This window comes from Salmo salar, unplaced genomic scaffold (genome assembly GCF_905237065.1).
Source record: "Salmo salar unplaced genomic scaffold, Ssal_v3.1, whole genome shotgun sequence".
Lineage (NCBI taxonomy): Eukaryota > Metazoa > Chordata > Actinopteri > Salmoniformes > Salmonidae > Salmo > Salmo salar.
Window position 1 is genome coordinate 64086 of NW_025548838.1, and position 4258 is coordinate 68343.

General features: G+C 56.1%; 1 pseudogene across 1 annotated transcript; it reads right to left on the minus strand.

The window, feature by feature from the left end:
• Window positions 1-362: 362 nt before the first annotated feature.
• On the minus strand, window positions 363-3622 carry LOC123733369 (polysialoglycoprotein-like; annotated as a pseudogene). Its single transcript, XR_006763746.1, has 11 exons — window positions 3517-3622; window positions 3279-3344; window positions 3029-3112; window positions 2341-2902; window positions 1855-2229; window positions 1704-1780; window positions 1517-1567; window positions 1406-1456; window positions 1145-1234; window positions 813-1010; window positions 363-599 (listed from the first exon to the last, which is right to left on the minus strand). The product of XR_006763746.1 is annotated as a polysialoglycoprotein-like (transcript).
• Window positions 3623-4258: the final 636 nt, after the last annotated feature.

The following is a 4258-nucleotide window of genomic DNA, read 5'->3' on the forward strand; positions in this document are numbered from 1 at the left end:
TACACACACAGACAACCTGGACTAGAGTACCCATGAACTCTTGCATGTCCCACGTCAGATATCCATGTTTGTGGTCAACGGGGGCTCCGATGAAGCGGTGAACAGTTCCTTAGAGGTAGCGTCGTCAGACGGGGGCCAGTCGCAGCTTCAGAGGTAGCGTCGTCAGAACGGGCCAGTCGCAGCTTCAGAGGTAGCGTCGTCAGACGGGGGCCAGTCGCAGCTTCAGAGGTAGCGTCGTCAGACGGGGCCAGTCGCAGCTTCAGAGGTAGCGTGCGTCAGGCGGGGCCAGTCGCAGCTTCAGAGGTAGCGTCGTCAGACGGGGCCAGTCGCAGCTTCAGAGGTAGCGTGCGTCAGACGGGGCCAGTCGCAGCTTCAGAGGTAGCGTCGTCAGACGGGGGCCAGTCGCAGCTTCAGAGGTAGCGTGCGTCAGACGGGGGCCAGTCGCAGCTTCAGAGGTAGCGTCGTCAGACGGGGGGCCAGTCGCAGCTTCAGAGGTAGCGTCGTCAGACGGGGCCAGTGGCAGCTTCAGAGGTAGCGTCGTCAGACGGGGGCCAGTGGCAGCTTCAGAGGTAGCGTCGTCAGACGGGGGCCAGTGGCAGCTTCAGAGGTAGCGTCGTCAGACGGGGGCCAGTCGCAGCTTCAGAGGTAGCGTCGTCAGACGGGGGCCAGTCGCAGCTTCAGAGGTAGCGTCGTCAGACGGGGGCCAGTCGCAGCTTCAGAGGTAGCGTCGTCAGACGGGGGCCAGTCGCAGCTTCAGAGGTAGCGTCGTCAGACGGGGCCAGTCGCAGCTTCAGAGGTAGCGTGCGTCAGACGGGCCAGTCGCAGCTTCAGAGGTAGCGTCGTCAGACGGGCCAGTCGCAGCTTCAGAGGTAGCGTGCGTCAGGCGGGCCAGTCGCAGCTTCAGAGGTAGCGTCGTCAGACGAGGGCCAGTCGCAGCTTCAGAGGTAGCGTCGTCAGACGGGGCCAGTCGCAGCTTCAGAGGTAGCGTCGTCAGACGGGGCCAGTCGCAGCTTCAGAGGTAGCGTCGTCAGACGGGGCCAGTCGCAGCTTCAGAGGTAGCGTCGTCAGACGGGGCCAGTCGCAGCTTCAGAGGTAGCGTCGTCAGACGGGGCCAGTCGCAGCTTCAGAGGTAGCGTCGTCAGACGGGGCCAGTCGCAGCTTCAGAGGTAGCGTGCGTCAGACGGGGGCCAGTCGCAGCTTCAGAGGTAGCGTCGTCAGACGGGGCCAGTCGCAGCTTCAGAGGTAGCGTCGTCAGACGGGGCCAGTCGCAGCTTCAGAGGTAGCGTCGTCAGACGGGGCCAGTCGCAGCTTCAGAGGTAGCGTCGTCAGACGGGGCCAGTCGCAGCTTCAGAGGTAGCGTCGTCAGACGGGGCCAGTCGCAGCTTCAGAGGTAGCGTCGTCAGACGGGGCCAGTCGCAGCTTCAGAGGTAGCGTCGTCAGACGGGGCCAGTCGCAGCTTCAGAGGTAGCGTCGTCAGACGGGGCCAGTCGCAGCTTCAGAGGTAGCGTCGTCAGACGGGGCCAGTCGCAGCTTCAGAGGTAGCGTCGTCAGACGGGGCCAGTCGCAGCTTCAGAGGTAGCGTGCGTCAGACGGGGCCAGTCGCAGCTTCAGAGGTAGCGATCGTCAGGCGGGGCCAGTCGCAGCTTCAGAGGTAGCGTCGTCAGACGGGGCCAGTCGCAGCTTCAGAGGTAGCGTCGTCAGACGGGGCCAGTCGCAGCTTCAGAGGTGGCGTGCGTCAGGCGGGGGCCAGTCGCAGCTTCAGAGGTAGCGTCGTCAGACGGGGCCAGTCGCAGCTTCAGAGGTAGCGTCGTCAGAGCGGGGCCAGTCGCAGCTTCAGAGGTAGCGTGCGTCAGGCGGGGCCAGTCGCAGCTTCAGAGGTAGCGTCGTCAGACGGGGGCCAGTCGCAGCTTCAGAGGTAGCGTCGTCAGACGGGGCCAGTCGCAGCTTCAGAGGTAGCGTCGTCAGACGGGGGGCCAGTCGCAGCTTCAGAGGTAGCGTCGCGGCGGGCCAGTCGCAGCTTCAGAGGTAGCGTGGTCAGACGGGGGCCAGTCGCAGCTTCAGAGGTAGCGTCGTCAGGCGGGGCCAGTCGCAGCTTCAGAGGTAGCGTCGTCAGACGGGGCCAGTCGCAGCTTCAGAGGTAGCGTCGTCAGACGGGGCCAGTCGCAGCTTCAGAGGTAGCGTGCGTCAGACGGGGGCCAGTCGCAGCTTCAGAGGTAGCGTCGTCAGACGGGGGCCAGTGGCAGCTTCAGAGGTAGCGTGCGTCAGACGGGGCCAGTGGCAGCTTCAGAGGTAGCGTCGTCAGACGGGGCCAGTCGCAGCTTCAGAGGTAGCGTCGTCAGACGGGGCCAGTCGCAGCTTCAGAGGTAGCGTCGTCAGACGGGCCAGTGGCAGCTTCAGAGGTAGCGTCGTCAGACGGGCCAGTGGCAGCTTCAGAGGTAGCGTCGTCAGACGGGCCAGTGGCAGCTTCAGAGGTAGCGTCGTCAGACGGGCCAGTGGCAGCTTCAGAGGTAGCGTCGTCAGACGGGCCAGTCGCAGCTTCAGAGGTAGCGTCGTCAGACGGGCCAGTCGCAGCTTCAGAGGTAGCGTGCGTCAGACGGGCCAGTCGCAGCTTCAGAGGTAGCGTCGTCAGACGGGCCAGTCGCAGCTTCAGAGGTAGCGTCGTCAGACGGGCCAGTCGCAGCTTCAGAGGTAGCGTCGTCAGACGGGCCAGTCGCAGCTTCAGAGGTAGCGTCGTCAGACGGGCCAGTCGCAGCTTCAGAGGTAGCGTCGTCAGACGGGCCAGTCGCAGCGTCGTCAGAGGACATGCGCCTCAGCTTCTCCTCAGAGGACAGGGCATCATTTGCCTGAGAGCTACCATGGTTTGGAGAAGCTTGGGATTCTACTTCGTTAGTCTCTAAATACTCTATAGAAAAAACAAAAGGAACAGTTGGGTATTCTACAGCAACACATCTGTTCCACACGGTCTAGGCCGAATTGCCAGTCGAATGTTGAACCCAACAGTTTTCAAAGTATATGTTTCAGGCCGTACCTTCTCTGTCTTGTTTAGCGTCAGACCCTATGGATCGGAGCAAGGCCAGGGCATGCTCAATGGAGACGTCATTTGATGACAGCTCTGAAAAACGTAGGTTAAGGTACACAAGCAAAATTACCAAATCAAAGGCTTTGACAACGTTATTTAGACTGAGTTACTCTATGGTGTTGAATGAGTGTCAAACACAGCAGCACCATAGACAGTGACAAAGAACATAGCTAGAAGGGTTGTGGAAAGAAACACTTACCTCCAAGTCTCCTCTGCAGAGAGACTTGATCTTGCTTCTGGGACTTTCCAACAGGGTAACAAGAAACTGAGGAGAAAGTGTTGACAGAAGTTGAGTTCACACAAAATAGCTACATATATTAATAATAGATGACCAATGCGGAAGAAACAGACAGTCAAATTTGAATCTCCAACTTATAAAGTTAAGCATATTTCCCAAACAAATCCCTTCAATCCAAATAAAACGTTAGTGAACCAACCTTTGACAACCCCCACAGTCATCACAAAGAGCAGCAATTCTCTCACACCTCCCATGATCATGAGAATAGTCTGTGTTATCAACAGGTAATGTCTTCCCATGGCCTGTATGAGGCTTATATAGGCCACTAATGACCGTTTACCTGACAAACATGACTTAACGATCAATTAACAAGCTTGATTGAGGTGTTACATTCAGATAGAAATAGACCATGTAGAACATATGTTGATTCTTTGGTGGGCAGGCAATCTTTTCTACTCCATATATTGCATTTATATCTGTAATGTTTAACCCTAATGGTCTCAGAATCTTCAAAGATATTAGGGGAAATAAACACTGTACCCAAATCCACTTTTTACAATGCTCCTGGGAAATGGGTAGGCCTCCACCATACAGTTTTACAGCTGTGATATATTTATTTATTTACATAGATCACATACTTAAATATATATATGTTAGCTGTAGGTAGCTTTGGGATAAAATTCCCATATTGTATTGTTACTAACATAAATCATAATATATCATATTTTCCTCATTTGCTCTGTAGGAGGTTCGTCATATGAAGGACATTCAAGTGGATGTGACCCCTAACCTGACATAATGTAAACGTTATACATTAAGCTCTCTCCCTCAGTGACATGAATTAGTATATTTCATATTCTCAGAACCCAACAGTAGGTTTTAAGGTGTGGCTGCATGTTTGTCGTGGACGCATCGTCACTCTTGATGTTCTTTTTCCAGAT